Source organism: Lissotriton vulgaris, chromosome 10, assembly GCF_964263255.1.
Source record: "Lissotriton vulgaris chromosome 10, aLisVul1.2, whole genome shotgun sequence".
Taxonomy (NCBI): Eukaryota; Metazoa; Chordata; class Amphibia; order Caudata; family Salamandridae; genus Lissotriton; species Lissotriton vulgaris.
The window spans coordinates 737636788-737658086 of record NC_141698.1 but is presented as its reverse complement, the minus strand read 5'-3'; the positions used below and the strand labels follow the sequence as shown (position 1 = coordinate 737658086).

The 21299-nt window shown below is 42.7% G+C and overlaps 1 protein-coding gene across 2 annotated transcripts in view; it reads right to left on the bottom strand.

Moving 5' to 3' along the window:
- Nucleotides 1–21299, bottom strand: part of ODAD2 (outer dynein arm docking complex subunit 2) — a 1227385-nt gene that overhangs the window by 302998 nt on the left and 903088 nt on the right. The gene's annotated exons all lie outside the window — the stretch shown is intronic.

Genomic DNA, 21299 nt, shown 5'->3' with positions numbered 1-21299 from the left:
AAAAAACAGGTCTAATGCTCTGTGACATACTTATCACCTTAGCAGCTGGCTCTGGGAGCACCTATTATGACATCACAACTCAACTGTAATAAAGAATTTAGAAACAGGTTCTTATAATGGAATAGCCTTCTCCTATGTATTACATCATATAGAATTATAAATGGGGGCAGTGATTGATGGGGCTGTTATTCAGTAGGGGTTCTGAGTAACATCAATAGACAACAAGAAGGATCAAGCTGTCTACAATGTCAAGTCAAGTCAAGTCATAGGATTTGTATAGCGCACTACATACCCAGAGGGTTTCAAGGCGCTTAGGAAGGGGAGGATGATTACTTGTCAAATATCCACGTTTTAAGTTGCTTTCTGAACGCTAGGTGGTTCTGGGTAAGGCGAAGGTAAGCGGGGAGTGAGTTCCATGTTTTAGCAGCCAGGTATGAAAAGGATCTGCCTCCCATGGCGGTCTTGTTGATGCGAGGTACAATGGCGAGGGCTTGGTTGGAAGAACGTAGTTGGCGGGAGGGGGTGTAGAAGGACAGTCGTGAGTTGAGGCAGTCTGGTCCGATGTCGTAGAGTGATTTGTGTGCGTGGGTAAGCAGTCGGAAAGTGATCCTCTTATTGACGGGTAGCCAGTGGAGGTCTTTAAGGTGACCAGAGATGTGTTCGTTGCGTGGGAGGTCTAGTATGAGCCTGGCTGAGGCGTTTTGGATTCGTTGGAGTTTCTTCTGGAGTTTTGCGGTGGTACCCGCGTAGGGGGTGTTTCCGTAGTCCAGTCGGCTCGTGACCAGAGCGTGGGTGACTGTTTTCCTTGTATCGGAGGGGATCCAGCGAAATGTTTTTCTGAGCATGCGAAGGATGTTGAAGCAGGAAGAGGATACGGCGTTGACTTGTCTGTTCATTGAGAGTGAAGAATCCAGGATGACACCTAGGTTCCGTGCGTGGTCTGTCGGGATGGGTGCTTTTCCGAGGGCTTCCGGCCACCAGGAGTCGTCCCATGCAGAGGGGGATGTACCTAAGATGAGGACTTCTGTTTTGTCTGAGTTCAGTTTCAGACGGCTTTGTTTCATCCATTCGGCAACTTCTTTCATTCCTTCGTGTAGGTTAGTTTTGGCGGTGCTGGGGTCATTGGTGAGAGAGAGGATCAGTTGCGTGTCGTCCGCGTAAGAGATGATGTTGAGGTTGTGTTGGCGTGCGATGGCCGCGAGGGGGCTCATGTATACGTTGAAGAGGGTGGGACTGAGTGAGGATCCTTGTGGTACGCCGCAGATGACTTCAGAGGCCTCGGACTTGAATGGAGGAAGGCGGACTCTCTGGGTTCTTCCGGTGAGGAACGAGGTGATCCATTCAAGTGCTTTTCCTTGGATTCCGATGTTATAGAGGCGTTGTAGGAGGGTGCTGTGGCAGACTGTGTCAAAGGCTGCGGAGAGGTCGAGGAGGATGAGGGCGACTGTGTCTCCTTTGTCTAGTAGCGTTCGAATGTCGTCTGTTGCTGCGATGAGGGCGGTCTCAGTGCTGTGTTTTGCTCGGAAGCCAGATTGTGAGGGGTCGAGGGATTTGTTGGCTTCGAGGAAGGTGGCGAGCTGGTTGTTGACAGCTTTCTCGATGACTTTGGCCGGGAATGGGAGAAGCGAGATGGGGCGGTAATTTTTGAGTTCGGTGGGGTCCGCTGTTGGTTTTTTCAGAAGGGCGGTGAGTTCAGCGTGTTTCCAGTCTTCCGGGAAGGTGGCGGAGTTGAAGGAGCAGTTGATGACGTCTCTGAGGTGCGGAGCTATGACAGAGTCTGCTTTGTTGAAGATGTGGTGAGGGCATGGGTCTGTGGGGGATCCTGAGTGGATTGAATTCATCAGGCGGATGGTGTCCTCAGTGGAGATTGGGTTCCAGTCGTTGAGAATGTTCACGGGGGGAAGATGATCAGCAAATGGTAGGGTGGGTTGATTTCCGGGTTGGTTGTCAAAGCTGTTGTGGATGTCTGCAATCTTGTTGTGGAAAAATGATGCTAGGGAGTCGCAGAGGGTTTGAGAGGGGGTGGTGTCGTTGGAGTTGGCCGAGGGATTGGAAAATTCCTTGACGATGTTGAAAAGTTCCTTGCTGTTGTGGGCGTTGTTGTCAAGTCGATCCTTGAATGCTGTTTTCTTGGCTTTTCGGATCAGTTGGTGGTGAGTGCGGGTGGCGTTTTTGAAGGCGACCTTGGTGCTGGTGGTTGGGTCTTTTTTCCAGGCCTTTTCAAGGGAGCGGCAGAGTTTCTTGGACTTCTTGAGATCATCGTTGAACCATGAGGCCTTCTTGCTGCCAGGTTTGCTTTGCTGTTTTTTCAGTGGTGCTAAGGTGTCGGCGGTGTTGGATAACCATAGGGTGAGGTTAGCGGCGGCTTCGTTGGCGTCAGAGGAGGGGGCTGGGGGGTTTTGAAGGAGCGATGCGGAGAATTGGTCCGTGGTGATTGTGTTCCAGTTTCTTTGCAGGGTAGGTTGGAGGTGGTTGATGGGTTTTGGCTTGTTGTAGGTGAAGTGAACGCAGCTGTGGTCAGTCCAGAGGAGGTCCGTGGTGTGGCCGAAGGAGATATGATCGCTGGATGTGAAGATGGGGTCGAGTGTGTGACCTGCGATGTGGGTGGGGGAAGTGACCAGTTGTTTAAGTCCGAGGTTGGCGAGGTTGTCCACGAGGGTGGCGGTGTTGCGGTCGTTGATATTTTCAAGGTAAAAGTTGAGGTCTCCCAGAAGGATGTATTCTTTGGAGGGGAGCGCGTGTGGAGTGATGAAGTCCGTGATGTCTTCACTGAATTTTGCGCGGGGTCCTGGTGGTCTGTAGAGGAGAGTGCCTTGGAGTGTGGTTTTGGGGTCGATGTGGATCTGGAAGTGAAGGTGTTCGGAGTTGGCGAGGTTGGCGTCAGAGCTGGTTGAGATGCGGATGGATTTCTTATGGACGATAGCGATTCCTCCTCCTGTGTGGCTGGTGCGGTCTTTGCGAGTGATCTTATAGTCTTCAGGGATGGCAATGGTGATGTCTGGTGCGGAGGAAGCGTTCATCCATGTTTCCGTAAGGAAGGCGATGTCCGGAGAAATGGTGTCTAGTAGATTCCATAGGTCAATGGCGTGCCTGTGGACCGATCGGGTGTTGAGAAGGATGCATTGTAAGTGGTTGGGGTCGGGAGTCTGATGTGTGGTTGTAGCGGAGATGTTGTCGGTGCCGCTGAATTTGCAGGAGTAGCATGAGAAAGGTCCATGGGTGCGTCCAGGAGCGGCTTGAACGCAGTTGGGGGCGCGACCGGGGTTAAGGGCAAGGGGGGCGGCGGCATCGTAGGTAATGCGGGGGGGCTGGGCAGCGCGAGGGGCAGGGGGAATGGCGCTGGGCGCGGTCCAGGCGCGGACGGGCGAAGACGGGCTTACCTTTGGCGCACCTTCGGCGCGGGTTGGGCGCGGACGCTGCGCGTGGACGCTGCGCGCGGGAACTCCTGTCATATATGGATGGTGGAGGGGGAGGGGCGAGGGCGTCTCAGCTGGGAGGCGGGGCGGGCACACGAGGACAAGCACAACAAACAAAATGGAGGCGGAGGGGGGGGCACAGCGGAGCGCTAGCGGCAAAGCGCGTTTAAACAATCTAAACAGCACACAGCACAGAAATGCACCAAGCACTACTACAGCAAAGCGCTAAGCCTGCAAGCAACACGTGAAAAATACCAGGCAATGAGAACAGCAATTAGCGCTACGATACCAGCAGTCAGCAGGGACCCTGGGAGCGACCACTCGGCTCGTGGAAGAGGAGTGAGTCACGGCGCCTGAAGGGAGGAGAGCGCTATTCAGGACAGTGGGAGGGCGTCTCAGCTGGGAGGCGGGGCGGGCACACGAGGACAATGTTGCTCCGAGGTGAATAATACCCCAGTTATTCACATTTTACCAAGCTTTCATTTTTTGTTGCATTGATTTCACAAATCTGTCCCAGCTCTCAACGTTTATGATGGGGCAGAGGAATATTGGGCCGCCATATACACCATTTGCACCACATAAATTGTCATTGTGCCTGCGCTGTACGCTTCCTGCATAGCTTCCACTCTCTCCACCAATAACTTGCAGTAATACCTTCTCCTTTCACACTTATACATCTATGAAGGCACAGAAGGGTGGCAGGGTTTCCTCCATGCAACAAAGCAAATGGTGATGATTCTCCTGCGATAGAATATAGGGCGGTCCTATAAGTACATACCATCCTACTTAGCTTCACCATCCAGGCTAACCCACTCCATTCAACTGCATCTAATTGCTCAGAACACAAATACAACTTTCTAGAAGACCATTCTCTCTTCGTTGATACAAAGTGGCCTTATGATGAGTTATACGACGGAACTTGAAAAATCCAGCACCCCCTCTAATTAGAACTGAGGGACAAATTCAGTAACCACATTTCCTCAAATTCTTTCCCCATGACAACTTCCTTAAAAAAACAATGATAATCTCCGGCTGCACATCACTCACCATTTTCACTTCAGGCCACTTGCATTCCATACCTCCAAAGCTGAATGGTCCAAAGATACCCAAATATAGTCTCTGCCATAGACTCAAATATTCCACTGCGATCTTTGTGGGTAAATATGTTATTATTTGCCGAAGAGATACTGGTCGCACTAACGTTTCCTCTCTGAGCACCACTCCATTAACTGTTGGCAACTTCAACCAAATTATCTTCAACTTACATAACTAGGCATTATTCTCCTGCATTCTTTTCCATCCTTGAAAAATATTATTGTGTATCTATTTCAATTCCGCTCATCATGAGGCACAGTGGAGCTGTGCTCATGATGAGCTGAGCTAGTCATAACTGCTGCAGCCCTCCCACGCGCAGCGAATTCCCCGTCTTTGCGGGCGTTCTAAAGGAATGGGCCGAGTCATGACGAGTCCAGCTTGTCATGAGCACAGCTCCACTGTGCAGCATAGTGAGCTGGACTCGTCATGAGTACCGTGGTGCTGCGCGCCCCGCCCCGCACCGCAGGGAAATTAGCTCTGCGTGGAAGGGGTAATACTTTTACTCAGTCCTCTAGATTGTATTTCTTTGCTGGCAAACCCCCAAAAGTCATTTGGTCAGTTTCCTCTGATAATGACAATTTGGATAAAAAGCCAGTATTGACATTTCATACACCGGGTGCATATTTCATCTTGAATAATTACTTTTACAATCTGTATAACCTCATTTTCATATCCAGAGTGAGTTTCATTGCCACCTTGGTGGTGAAAATATCTATAAACAGTCCATGGCCAATGGGCAATTCAGTCATCTTGCCCCCATATCAGGCGCGCAACAACCAATGGGCTAAGAGGGCTTTAACTCCCCCGTCAGCTGCTCTGGGCCAAGCTGACTGGGCTGGGACTGCTGGCCTGAATGTCTGCAACACGTCTTTCTTCTCTTAGCCTGCAAACCTGGCTCTCCCTGCCCAATTGCTCCACTTACAAAAGGACTATCAGCAACATGTGTTACTTAACATGTCAAGATGGAGATTAGGCAGGAATGAAAGTGCAACTAACACTTTGTAGTAATGAGGTCCAGTAGCGGAGATGTAGTCCCAGTTGATTTATTAAGTCTTAGTTACAAATGTTATGTTCATGTGAAGCAGCCTCACCAGGAGCAGCCTGCCTGCTGCTCAGCCCACACTCCAAATGTCACCTCTCACCCCACAGGCATCCAAACATTCCATTCATGTAATTACACCAACATTTACACTAGCTGAGCAGCTTGGAATAAAGTACCAAGGTAAATACATAACCAGGATACTACACGCTTCCCTCGCCTTGCCCACAAACGCACTGATGTGCCGGAGGTAGATATCTTAGCGAGCAAAAGAGCACCCTGAACAAGCTAAGCTTACCCCGAGGGTGAGGGGGGTTGGAGACTGGTGGGCTCCTCCCATATAAGAGGGACCCACTCAGGTTCCATTGGCAGTAAAAGAAACTGTTAGTGGAGGGGGATGCTGCCAGGACCAGTCATGATCTCACGCGAAAGCCCAATGTTGGATACGCAGGAACAAAAACTATATATTGGTTAGGAATTTCAATGTATTAGAGTCTATGTTAAGGTCAATCATCAAACAATATATAAATAATGATGTAAAAATTGTATATGGGTTTCTGCAAATAACTTTTTGATATGTAGTTGTGTAATTTTACTTACAAGTGCTGTCTGTCTTTTCATAATAAATACGGCCATGTATTTAAGACCCCTAATCCAAAAATATATAGAAGTGTTAGTTCATGCTTTAATAAGGGTATGATGTTAGGGGGAGATTTGGCATTACTGGGGCTGGCCCTCGGCAATACCTGGCCATAGTCCAAAGGCTTTTCCAACTGGGGGAAGTAGCATGTATGGTGGTCTTGCCAGGGGCAGCATGGGTGTTAGCAGGAGGCAGAGGGGTGTAACATTGACGCCACCACCTCACAATATGGAGTGCGTTGATTGGCATGTCAGGGGCTTGATCAGGAGGCAGTCATTACACTACTAGGGTCGCAACTGAGAATTCGTGCCTAACCCAATCCATAAAAGGGGTCGCAAAGCAGCAAGCGTGTCTCTCTTTCCTGCTTGCCACTCCAACATCCACAGAAGAACGCCGTTGACATTAGCCTGTTAGGGGATCCGGATTTTGTTTTCCCGCCCACCATCCCCTTGGAATACAATTCTTTGCGATGGTCACCTCCTGCTTGGGCTGGTAACTTTCACTTGCAGCTGCGGTACAACCTCATATTTATTGTCTTCAATGGTCTTTGCGGGTGAGGTCATGACTGGTGGGTAGATTTGGGTCCATAAAAGGCATCCTTTCCTTGAGATAAGCGGGACATTGGTCCCATGTGGTATGCAGACATAATATTGAAGTTTTATTATTGACCTACAATAATATCGAGTTTTAAATATCGTAGGGATAGAATATCGAAGTAAAGAATAATGGTGACCAGAATATCGACTTTAAGGTAAGTAATGTTGTTCTTTTTATATTGAAGGAAGTGATAACGTTAGCAAAAATATTGTTGTTAATAATATTGATATTTATATTAGTGTTATGCATTTTAGTATGTATTTTATATATATGTGTTTAACATTTTGGGGCTGATTCCGATTTGGGAAAAAATGCTCCCAATAGCCGTTCGGAGCGTTTTTCCCATACGAATTGTACCCTGCAACGTCCCCCGTACGTACGACGAAGTACGATTTGTACCAGGAGCCGTACTCCGTACGAGTCGTACAGAGACCGTACGACTCTAATCTCCGTACGATTCTCCCTCGGAACCCGCTATACGCGACATCTGTACGGTTTGCGGCTGGTTTTTACGACCCAGCAAGTACGATACGTGTCGGGTACGCACCGTACGACCCCTTTTCTACGGGAGCTAAAAACAGCCGTAAAAGCAGAGTTCGTGCCGAAACAGGTATGGAACGGGAACCCCCGGGTACGGTGCGTACCCCCCCATGATCGCAGGGGTACGGTGCGTACCCCTGCGATCATGGGGTGTACGCACCGTACCCCATGTACGATGGGTGTACGCACCATACCCCATGTACGATGGGTGTACCCATCGTACATGGGGTACGGTGCGTACACCCCATGATCACAGGGGTACGGTGCGTACCCCTGCGACCATGGGGTGTACGGACCGTACCGTGTGTATGTGTTTGTGTGCTTTTCCGTACGACTCGCCCTTACCTGACGTGGACCATACGAATCGCGTCCCCATACCCCAGTCCGGATCGTACTTGTCGGGTCGTACGGCATGTGTACGAGTCGTACGGCATGTGTACGAGTCGTACGGATCAAGGTTTCAGCCTTGCAATACGGACGGATTGCTACGATTCGGACGGATTCACGGAATATGGATCGTACTACGCGACTCGGAGGGATGGGTACGATTCGTACGGAGAGGGCTCCGGACACAAATCGTAACGGACGTTTTTTTTCCGGAATCGGGATCGACCCCTTTCTGTAATGTTTTTTAATTATTTTGAAATATATGTTAAATGTTTAGAAATTAGTCATTTTTTTTTAAAGTAAATTTTGCGTTTTAGTCTCAGAGCAAGTTGTGGGTTTCTAGGGGACTAGGGTGGGAAGTAATTTAGTTATAATTAATTAATATTTGTAACTTATTTTTATTGATGATTAATTTATTATTAAATAATTATCAATTGTAAGTACTTTTTATTAATTGATTACGTTATGATTATATTATTTACTCTTAATTATTTTTTATTTATTGTTATTGTTAATTAATTTACAGTTAATTAATTAATTGGTAATTATTTTTCATTCATTGATTAATTGATAATTACATTAAATGTGTTATTTTGTATGTGTAGTGGGTTGTGCGTGTATAGGGGAATAAAGTGGGAAGTAATTTCATATTATTTAAGTAAATATTTATTTAATTTTATTGATATTTATTGTAAATATTTTTGGTTATCACTTATTATTATGTTATTTATTTGTAAAAAGATATTTCATTAATAAGTATGTTAATTTAACCCCTACGCTATCCTACATTGTCCACACTGTTACACTCACTGGAGTTGGAATAGTAATGTGAACCATAATGCTATCCAACACTTTCCCTACTGTTTTACTCACTGAAGTGGGAATGGTAATTTTAACTTGTACGCTATCCAACATTTTCCCCACTGTTGCACTGACTGGAGTGGGAGTAGTAACTTTTACCCCAACGCTTTTCAACACTTCCCCGACTGTTGCACTCACTGGAATGGGAACATTATTTTGAACTCCTACACTATCCAACACTTTCCCTACTGTTGCACTCACGGGAGTGGGAATAGTCATTTTAACCCCTACGCTATCCAACACTTTCCCTACTGTTGCACTCACTCAAGTGGGAATAGTAATTTTTACCCCTACGCTATCCAACACTTTCCCTACTGTTGCACTCACTGGAGTGGGAATAGTAATTTTAACCCCTACGATATCCAACACTTTCCCTATTGTTGCGCTCACTGGAGTGGGAATAGTAATTTTAACCCCTACGCTATCCAACTCTATCTCTACTGTTCCACTCACCAGAGTTGGAATACTAATTTTTACCCCTACGCTATCCAACACTTTCCCTACTGTTGCACTTACTGGAGTGGGAATAGTGATTTTTACCCTTATGGTATCCAACATTTTCTATGCTGTTGCACTGTTTGCAGTTAGAATAGTAATTTTATTCCCTCCGCTATCTAATACTTGTTGTAATATTTTAGTTAATGTAGTATATAATTAATTTTAAAAATATTAGAAATAATTGTAATTTTTTTAAATTTGTTATATATATTTATGTAATGCTTATTTTTCTTATTGTTTTATGTGTAGAGATGTATTTGTAATTTATGAGATATTTTTAACAATGTACACATTATTAAAATAATGATAAAAAAATATTTTTAAGTATCTATATTTTATATTATATGTATATCTTTAATTCATTTTTACATTATATATTAGTTATAATTTTCAAATATGTTAAACTATGTTTATTTTAATTATATGTATTATTTACTTTATTTTACATTATTTTGGTAACTTAAAAAAAAAACGATATTTTGAACAACAATATTTTTGACATTGATATTATTCGTTCGATATTTTTGTACTTACTTTAATGTAGATAGGATATTGATATCTTGACTTCAATATTTTTACGTCGATATTTCTGTAGGTCGATTTTTTGACTCAATATTCTGTCAGTGTTCTGTCCCACGGGGCTCTCCAGGTGGTGCTTGCAGCTTGTCTGCTAGAGATTGCAGGGTGCGGGGTGTGGGAGTGCTCACTGCCATTAGGCCTTTCTAGCCAATCCCCGCATGGGCGCCAAGTTGGCACAGGTTCTTGAATAGGGTAATTAAGGGTGTATGGGGGTGCTAGAGGTAGGTATCCTGTTCGGCAGACAGGCCCCCTGCACACGCTAAGCTTACTCCTTTTTGGGGGGCTGCAGGCTGGTATGAGTCCTACCATAAGGAGAGACCCACTCAGGTTCCTTTGACAGTTTAGGAAATGTATGAGTATAAATGCTCTAAGGTTAAGATTCGAGTTATGGGAGAAAGAGTCAGAAAGTGCATGCATAAAATATGGCACGAGAGAGGGATGTCCCTGCTCTTTCCTTTTATTTGCATTGAATTTAGAGCCCTTTTTATGAAAATGTTCAAATTCTGTTGCAGATAAGCCAGCAAAAGTTTTCAAAGTAACAAAAGGGAGAACTACTGACCCAGATTTCGGAGGTAATCAAGGGGACGGTGTCCAGACGCAGTGCCACCACAACAGTATATCCAGACCAGAAGACAGCAATACTTGAGAAATTAGACATAATCCTTATTTTTAATCTGTAGATACTGATTCCACTACCAAGGAGCTTCTGACAAAAGGGCTCTCTTTTGTCCTCTCTACGTCTATTGACAATCTTGAACTTACGAGGGATGTTTTTGCTTTCTTTAGACGCATTAGACTTAAGAAATACTTTATGACCCAAAACCATGTTACAGATGACAACCACTCAGACCTCAACTCTCCGTCCAACTTTTTCCTGAGCTTTGATTAGCTGGGACCAGATGTAGAAATCTTTGAGATAGCAGTAATCTCTAAGATCCAGCAGATGACTAAATACATTCCAAAACATCCCTACAACTTATCACAACAAGAGAACATGGTCCTTAACAAAACCTGAACGATAACCTCATTTCTTTCCAACCCTGTGAAAAGGACGTGTGATTGTACTCTGTAATTCTCAAGACTGCAAAGATAAAAAGGACAGGATCTTGGAGGTACCCGAACATTACAGATAAGTTAGTGGGGACCCTAAAAATAAAGTAAGGATCTGGATACAGACCATCAGCGACAGGGAGGCCTGAAAAGTCGTCATATGCAAACAAAAGAACTTGAATTTCTCAACCCTCCCAATACCCACATTTCACAAATCCCTTACACACAAAAAAATGGATTGGACCCCCCTTTTACACCCTATTGTGTCCACGACTGGTGCGGCAAGTGAACCACTCTCTGAATACATTGTGTGTTTCCTAAACATCTGGTATGCCAGCTACCGGCACACATCAAAGACCCGGACCACCTCATTCTAAAACTTGAAGGCACTCCATTTAATCCTCAGAAGAGGTAGTGCCTGGTCACTATGGATATAGAGGTCCTTTATACCAATTTATCGCAGTTAAAGCGATTGATGTAATCATGAACAAACTTAGGAGAGAAGACCTTAACGTACATCACCGGTTCATTCTACAGTGTCTATAAATTATCCTAAGTGGAAACTTTTTCAAATTTGATGGAGAGATCTATCAGCAAACCAAAGCAGTTAGCATGGGAGAGGCTTGCACTCCCAGTGTAGGCACCGTGTATATGGGCATTTTTGAGGAAAAATACATCTACAAAGAAATAGCCTCATTTTTTGAGAACATACCCTCCTAGTCCCGGTATATAGTTTCAAAAACACAAGAGTCACTCTTATTTAGAGAAATGGGACTGGGTAATATAAAGTCTAACATAAAACAGTGTCCAAACAAAAGCTTTTGTGAGCTTTACACGCAATTTCAGCCTTTTGGGCAACCTTTTTTTCTGAAGAGGAATCCATTCTATAAAAAGAAATTATCCTTTGTTGTATATTGTTTGTCCTGAAGAAGATGACAATGTAATAATTTTTCACAGAAACACTGCGTCAACACTTTGAAAATCTTTCAAATATTGTTATTGTCTTGTGACAAATTTGTATGTCTTTAACATAAATTGTGATACTCAATATCAAACAGCTGTGATATTTTAAATTGATAAGGCGAAAATGCATATAATTCACATATGTACATGATTTTAATCTTTTTTTATATATTTTATTGCATTAAACTGTAGCCAATATAATTTAATTATAAGAGCACCTTTTACATTGCTGATAGTTAATAAAAAAAATATGCCTATATACTTTTAAAAAAATGTTTAATGTTTTATGCTTTTTAGGGCCATATGTATCAAAATCCTCTTTTTCGATTCCCAAATAACGATTTTTTGCGAATCGCTATTTGAGAATTGAAAAGTGCTATATATGTAGAATTTGCAACAAATGTTGTGAATTCTACATATTCCTTAATTGCAAATCTCAATTTGCGATTTGCAATTAAGGAATACCTTCCCATTCATTGCTATGGGCCTAGAGGCCCTTAGAAATGAATGGGAAGACATTCTCAATTTGCAATTAGCAATTAAAGAATCGCAAATTGAGAATGCACGATAGATTTTAATATTCTTTCTCATCCACTCTCAAATTAAAACCCTTTTTTATTTTGGGGTGAGCAAAGATTTTTAACTCACGTATGAGCACTGTTTAACAATTATCCCTGGACACTACTGCGTTTTCCAGTGGTTGCCTCAAGCTTGAGGCATGCATACGACAAAAAAAGACCCAATGATGATGCATTAATGCATAAATACAGGCGGAGAACCAAGATATACCGCCATCGATTTCAATGCATGTATGAGGGTTTTTTAAAAAGATAGAGAACCTTGGTAACGCAGTTACAAGCTGTCCATTCCCCCCCCTTTTTTGATTATTGAGTACCAGTAATACCCTTCTTCACTGCAACAGCTTTCCCCACTGCTGTCAGAAGCAGAGGATTATTTTAAATCAATTCCTGCCCCTGCGCAGACACTGTACAAATCTTTCTGATTTTTTTAAACACGCTGACGCTCTCAAAACCAAGCTACTTAACCAAAGTAACACAAGAATGTGCAGTCTTGTAAGAATGCACAGTCTTGAGTTACTTTAGTGGGCCTACAGGGGTTTGATTAGGACTACCAATCCCAGTAGGCACCATACTTACCAAGGGGCCCACAGGAGGGCGGGTCTTCATATAAGGGGATACATTTGTGAGTCCTTTCACCATTTCACAGATGTAGCCCATGAAGAATGGCACAAGGCCCGAAATACCTTGGTGAGGATGCTCTGCTGCGACTCCTCTGTATCAAAGCTGTTCTCTTGTCATTAAATTCTTCTTGTTGAGAGTGCACCTTAAAGCGTGGACAGCTTTTTTTAAATTTAGGAATACGGTTAGTCTGAGCGGGAGGTGCAACACCGCGTGAATGATAGCGGGTCCTCTGGCAGCTTATTCAGCAACCACATGTGGAACAACAGGAAGGCAATACTCTATGAATTACTTTGCTTAAACAGCTTGGCTGAAATTTAATAACTGTGCACTTGTGTTACTTTGGTGAGCCCACAGAGGTTTCATTAGGACTACCAATCCCAGTATGTACCATACTTACCAAGGAGGGTGTGTCTTCATATTAGGGCATACATTGGGGAGTCCTTTCACCAATTTCACAGATGGAGCCCATGAAGAAGGGCATGAGGCCCGAAATGCGTTGGAGATGATGCTGTGCCGTGATTGCTTTGTAACGAGGCTGTTGTCTTGCCATTAATTTCTTCTTGCTAAGAGTGCACCTTAAAGCGCGGACAGCTTTTTAAAAAATATATATATATGGGGATGCCGCCCTATGATTGGTCCAAGCTCCACCAATAGGGAACACAATGTAAATTTAAAAGAATGCAAGCTGTGCCAAATTGTAATGATTTTATACACTGAAGAAGGCCTATGCCTAAATGCATTTGCACACTAAATTCACCTCAGACTCCCGAGAGTGCTCCGCGATTCATAGTTGTGTGACAGAGGCGGTTCACACCCTGCCATCGGAAGCACCCACCGAGTGTTCAACAGCCTGGGTGAGCGAGGAAGTTGTTTATGTTGGCATGTCTGAACCACTTCTAGCGGATCCCGGCAACCAAGGAGGATGTGGGCTATTCAAGTCCATGGTGACCTATCATATCAGGAACACCTACGGGACACCGTGGGCATGAACAAAGCAGCAGGCGAGGGAGATAGGCACAGCGAGCAGATGGAGTGACTATAGAGGCGGGCAAAATAACTTGCACTGGGAAAAGGCAATAAGTACAACATGCCACATTGGGACATGATTGAAGTGGATAATACCATTGCACTATGGGACACTGATGCCTTTCCAGGTTGCCTTAGATATTTTCCACATATTGGAAGGCCGTCCTATGATTGGTCCAAGCTCCACCAATAGGGAATACAATGTAAATGTAAAATATGCAAGCTGTGCTAAATTGTAATGATTTTACGCACTGAAGAAGGCCTTTTCTGAAATGCATTTGCACAATAAAATCACCTCAGACTCCAGAGAGTGCTCCGCAATTCGTAGTTGTTGTGTGACAGAGGCGGTTCACCCCCGCCACCGGAAGCATCCGCTGAGTTGTATATATATATATGGGTACTTGCTTCGCCCCCAGCTATGCTAATTTGCATATGGGCTGGTGGGAGGAGCAAGTACTCATGGCAGAACACAGCACAGAAATGTCCAACAATGTGTTGAAATACAGTCGTTATATTGACAACATTTTTTTGCTGTGGAAGGGCAGTGAAGAGAGTGCAAGATTATTTGCTGAGAAACTAAATGAGAATTCTTTGAACTTAAAGTTCACATGTAACACCAGCAAATCTTCTAATGTTTTCTTGGACTTAGAACTATTTGTTTCTGAGAACAAGATTCAAACAAGAACTTACAGAAAACCTACTTCCGGCAATACCATCTTACATGCCGGAAGTTTTCACCCACACAGCCTGATCTCCAGTATCCCCTATGCTGAGTGTCCCAGAATGAAACACAATTGCAATACGCAAGAAGGTTTTGAATCATCCAAAGATCATTTATTCAAGAGACTGCGTACAAGAGGCTACTGAGATAAAGTGTTAAAAACAGCAGAAGACAAATGCTTGACGAAGAGTAGAGAGAGCTTGTTGTTTCAGAACAAATCAATTGTAACATCTACAAAAAAGAATGAGACACCAGGAATCATCACAGGGTACAATGCCTACCATACCCAAGTACGTAAAATCTTGTACAGGCACTGGCCCATAGTGCGTAGTGATCTTGCATTAGGAACAATATGTACCAAGTTGCCGCAGATTACTTATAGAAGGGCAAAATCCATGAAACAGGAACTGGTATCTAACATTCCGAGCCAACCAAAAAACACCAATTGGCTCTCCAATAAGAAAGGATTTTTTAAGTGCACTAAGTGCAAAGCTTGTCAGTACGGTGTTAATGTTAGCAAAGTACACCTTGTATTAAGGAAAACACCATTAGAGTTGAAAGGGGCCTACAATTGCAAGACAGACTACGCAATTTATGTCCTTCAGTGTACTTGCAAAAAGCGTTATGTTGGAAGCACTTTACATCCGGTCCATGTAAGAATTTTACAGCATTTGAGAGCAGTGACCAATGACGATCAAAGCTATCCGGTGGCTCGCTACATTAACGCTTTTCATAAAGGGTGAACAGAAGACCTGCAATACTTTGTCATCGATAGTATTAGCAAAAACATCAGAGGTGGCAATAGACTCCTAGCACTTAGGAGGTTGGAGTCGAGATACATCATTTTTCTCGACACCAAAACACCAAACGGGTTAAATTCTGACAAAGCTTTAAGTGTACCCATGTAACATCACATCTTATTGGAAAGTAGCCCGTTACCTGTAATCCCATGAGCAGATTAATATAGATTGGCTCCATGCTAATTCACGTATCCCACTCCTCTGAACCTTCACAGTGTGGATACTAGTGCAATATCAGAGTATCAGCACACTTTAATTAAAAAACATTAGGCACAATTAATTTTAATAGTCGTTAGGAGCACACAGGGGATTTAGAATGGGAAAATCACGTATAATGAATCCACACAATACTGAATTGTCCTAAATTATCATGACTTATGGTGTATACAAGAAAGCACGTAATGAGCCAACAATGATTTTGCCCACTGGGGCTCAATTCCATTTCAATAATTCTATTGTCACTTTTAATTAATTGTCAGAATTATAGATGAATAACATGGTGGTATTGTGTAAGACATATAAGGTTTCAGTACTGAGACAAAATCAAAGTGTGGTTTTACTATTTTGTATCAATGCAATTTGTCACAGTTGGTGTTTATTTTTAGCACTTTTAAATGTATCATTTTGGCTGTTGGTCGCGTACTTATATGCATCTATATTGTCATGTGCATTTGTTAATGAGTTCATAATTACTGTTCTGGGCACAGAATATTCAGATACATGAGATTTTGTGATTTATTGTATTTGAGAAACTTTAATTAACTTACAATCATGTATAATAATCGCAAACTGCACTTGCAGTAGATTTTATTCACAAAGTAATGCCCAAGCACGATAAAATCTTGCATTAGAATCATGTGTGAAAAGATTTCTTCTATGTTTATCAATCAGCCGATGTAAACAATGAACGTCATCAAACTGCTCCGACGATCGAGTTGTGCATATGTATATAAACTGTCGTTTTCATATGGGAAGTTGTTGTGACCAAGGCGGTTTGTCCGCCGAAACGCGTTAAGCCATCTGCACAGGGTAAATAAAATTCCCTTTTCGTGAAGCCCACGGAGTCAGCGCCTTTTCTTTTTATCTTGACATTAACGTTCTCGATGTTATATATATATATATATATATATATACATATATATATATATATATTTTTTTTTTTTAAGACATAATGATGGAATCGACTCGTGCAGCAGGTTCCTTAAGACCAGATCCATCTCCTATTTAGAGCACACAGAAATGATCATCCAGATGATGACCTTCTGCCTAGAAAATTTTTTTTTTTTTTTCAACGATGTCTATTATCGACAGAAACAGGGGACGGGGTTGGGAACTTGTTTTGCTCCCAGCTTTGCTAATTTGTTTACGGCTAGCTGGGAGCAACAAGTGGCAAGGACCCATGACGTATACCGCAGCCATGTGAAAATATGGCTGCGGTATATAGATGATTTATTCATTGTGTGGGATGGTCCTAGTGAACAAGCAGAATCATTTATACAAGACCTTAATGACAATACTCTCAATTTGAAGCTAGAAGGAAAAATCAGTAGCTCTAAAGCTATTTTTCTGGATTCATCCATTGAGGCGTCTAGAAAAAACTTGACGACAAAACTTTTCTGCAAAGATACAGCCGGGAATACCCTGCTACATGTGGACAGCGGACATCCTAAAGCACTGATCGGTAGTATTCCATATGGCGAGTTCCTCCAGGCTCGGAGGAACTGCAGTCAGGATCAAGATTTTGCAAAAGAGAGTAAGTGTATGAAGGAAAGATTTGAAGAGAGAGGTTACCATCCCAGAATCATTGAGGAGGCATATCCAAAGGCTAATAAGATCAGCCATGAATCTCTACTGAACCCTGAAAGAAAAGATAACGGGCAGGATAAGGAAATCATCAGGTTTATATCAACTTACCATTCCAAATTATGGAAAGTTCAGAAAAGTCTTATCAGACACTGGAAAGTGATCAAGACAGAATCAGCTTTGACTGACGTTTTGGGTGACAATCCCAGTATGACATACCGGAGGGCAGACTCACTGAGAACCAAAGTGAGTCAAAATGAAATTAGCACGATAAGACCGAAAACCAGTAACATCCAAGGTTTCTTTACATGTATGAAATGTAAAGCGTGCAAATATAGTTCTAATGTGAAAAAGGTATTCTTCCCAGTAGAGGAGAAAGAAAAGAACATTGGGAAACATCTGACATGTCTCTCTGAATACTGTATATATATTCTGGTATGCCCTTGTCCTAAAAAATATGTTGGGAGTACCATGTTCCCGGCCAAAATACGGGTCCTTCAACATATGAGGGCCATCCAGAATACAGATCAGACCTTGCCTGTGGCCCGTCATTTTGAGGAGTATCACAAAAGTAATTGTGATCTCCTCAAATTCTTTGTCATTGACAAACTACCACCAATGCCAAGGGGAGGGGACAAAATCCGCAAATTGAGACCGTTGGAAAACAGGTATATCATCAATTAGATACCTTGATCACTGGTGGCCTCAATTCCGAAGAGGAAATGATATGGCATCTGGGTGACACGTAGACTATGTATGACTATGCAGGGTATTTACAGTGTCTGTGTGTATATATTGCTTTTCTGTAATGTGCCTTTTGTACATAGTGGAAATCTACTTACCTGAGTCTCTTGCAAGAATTTGTTTTTAATCATTAACTAATTGGTTTATTGTTTTTCACATGTTTAATTCATTTTGGGAAATAATAGGGCACTGTTAGAAAGTCATATATATCTAAAGTCATCAGTATAGGTGTTAAGAATTGATATTAGCATTGACAGGCAAATTTTGCTTTGTCTTTTCCCCTTTCCTGCAGAGGGCTGCGGAGGAGTTTGATTGATGAGAGACATTCTTAAGGCTTTTGTAATTTGGACAATTGGCCGTGATACCTTCCCACTGGGGTAGTAGGATGTTCTCTTCTTCTGGTTTGCCTATGTTTTTCCCTTTCTCTACATCTACAAATGTATAGTTGATGATTTGCCTTGGAACCTTAATCCACTTGGAATTTATTTGATCTACATATACTCTATGCACTGGTGCTATGTACATTGGTTCTAAATGTTGGGCATATCAATGGAGAAATTATTCTTATAATTGATAAATCATTATGAAAAGTGTGAGCAACCCGATAAATTCATGCATTAATGATGGGAATTTTCCAACTAATATTGATATTGTCTTCCATGAATTTTGAGTCCTGCATCATACAGAGTGTAAATATTTGAAATATTATATTTTTGATCAGAAACACAGTATGATTGATATTATCTTCTATATGCGTTCTCCAAGGTATTGCTATGTTCAAACACCACTATAAGATGGCCACCGTATTTTGACTTTTTTGTCCCTTGTTTATGTTTTCACTGTGGTAATCACGTGTGCATTTGTGTTTTTTGAAACTTTATTATTATATGTTTAGGAACATTACGCAACTACCGGTGATCAAGGCAACTGGTTCGCTGAAACGCGTTGGGCTGTTCCATGTATCTGTGCTTTGCAACCGATGTAAATTTAAAGCAACTTGATAAGTACACCCGACTGTTGGAGTAATTGACAAAGACGTGTTACCTGAATGGAGTGCATCAGCACAGTCTTTACTGTGCTTCGTGAACTACAATATATATATATATATATATATATATATATATATATATATATATATATATATATATATATATATATATATATATATATATATATATATATATATATATATATATATATATATATATATATATATATATATATATATATATATATATATATATATATATATATGCAAAATCTTCAAACAGCACACTCCCGCTGAAGGCAGAAGGTCATCATCTGGATGATCATTTCTGTGTGCTCTAAATAGGAGATGGATCTGGTCTTAAGGAACCTGCTGCACGAGTCGATTCCATCATTATGGCTTAGAAAAAAAAAAATATATATATATATATATATATATATATATATATATATATATATATATATATATATATATATATAAGCGCTCTGGTTTCCACTCGAAAAACGGGGCACTCGCAGGCGGGTGCGATTTTGCTGCTGGTGTGTACTCCGCAATAATATGTCTCTCTACTCCTTATACTCCAAAAAGAAGATATCGCACTCCCGGGGGTTGCAATCAAGAGAGTTTATTCAATGACCAGCAACAGATGCGTTTCGGCGAAAATGCCTTTCTCGATGTCAATGACACATCGGAAACGCCATGTTTTTCAACATTTCTCATTTCATCAAAACAAGGAAAGGACTAGCGCTGTCAATCTAATGTGATTTACAAAAAGGGGGTGGTGATGAACAGAGTGTCTGAGTTAAACAGACCACTCTTACCCAGTCCAAAGATCAGGGCTTGATCCATCACCGTTATTTATCTCACTGCCCCATCCCAGCTCAGAACCTGGCTATATGCAAATCAGTCTGTCCCTGGCCCAGTGCATCATGGGAACAGGGCAGACTAAACTACCAAGCCAATTCTTCACCAGAAAGGAAACAAGCTACCGGGGACCGGTTTCTGGCATTTCAGCCTTCTTCGGCCCGGCTTGCTTGAATCCTGATGGAGCAGTGAGAAAGGGACTCATGTCTGAGTATACCCTGCCACACCTATAGTGGCCAAAAACGATTTACAAAAAGGGGGTGGTGATGAACAGAGTGTCTGAGTTAAACAGACCACTCTTACCCAGTCCAAAGATCAGGGCTTGATCCATCACCGTTATTTATCTCACTGCCCCATCCCAGCTCAGAACCTGGCTATATGCAAATCAGTCTGTCCCTGGCCCAGTGCATCATGGGAACAGGGCAGACTAAACTACCAAGCCAATTCTTCACCAGAAAGGAAACAAGCTACCGGGGACCGGTTTCTGGCATTTCAGCCTTCTTCGGCCCGGCTTGCTTGAATCCTGATGGAGCAGTGAGAAAGGGACTCATGTCTGAGTATACCCTGCCACACCTATAGTGGCCAAAAACGATTTACAAAAAGGGGGTGGTGATGAACAGAGTGTCTGAGTTAAACAGACCATTCTTACCCAGTCCAAAGATCAGGGCTTGATCCATCACCGTTATTTATCTCACTGCCCCATCCCAGCTCAGAACCTGGCTATATGCAAATCAGTCTGTCCCTGGCCCAGTGCATCATGGGAACAGGGCAGACTAAACTACCAAGCCAATTCTTCACCAGAAACCGGTCCCCGGGAGCTTGTTTCCTTCCCAGTGTAAGAATTGGCTTTTGTAGTTTGGTTTGCCCTGTTCCCATCATGCACTGGGACAGGAACAGACTAATTTGCATACAGCCAAGTTCTGAAACTGGGATGGTGCAGTGAGCTAAAAAACGGTGTTGGATCTAGCCCTGATCTCTTGACTGGGTGAGAGCTTTCTGCTTAATTCAGAGACTCTGTCCCTCACCACCCCTTGTTGTAAATATTTTTGTCCACCCTAAGCGTGGAAGGGTATTCTCAGATGTGAGACCCTTGCTCATTGCACCATCAGGATTCAAGCAAACCGGGCCGAAGACGGCTGTAATGCCAGAAACCGGTCCCCGGGAGCTTGTTTCCTTCCCAGTGTAAGAATTGGCTTTTGTAGTTTGGTTTGCCCTGTTCCCATCATGCACTGGGACAGGAACAGACTAATTTGCATACAGCCAAGTTCTGAAACTGGGATGGTGCAGTGAGCTAAAAAACGGTGTTGGATCTAGCCCTGATCTCTTGACTGGGTGAGAGCTTTCTGCTTAATTCAGAGACTCTGTCCCTCACCACCCCTTGTTGTCAATCTAATGTGAGCGCCATTTTGTAATGAGTTTATCTCCCCATGTTTATACATATATCAATTCATTGGTGAACTATTTTACTGTACCACACACGTATCTG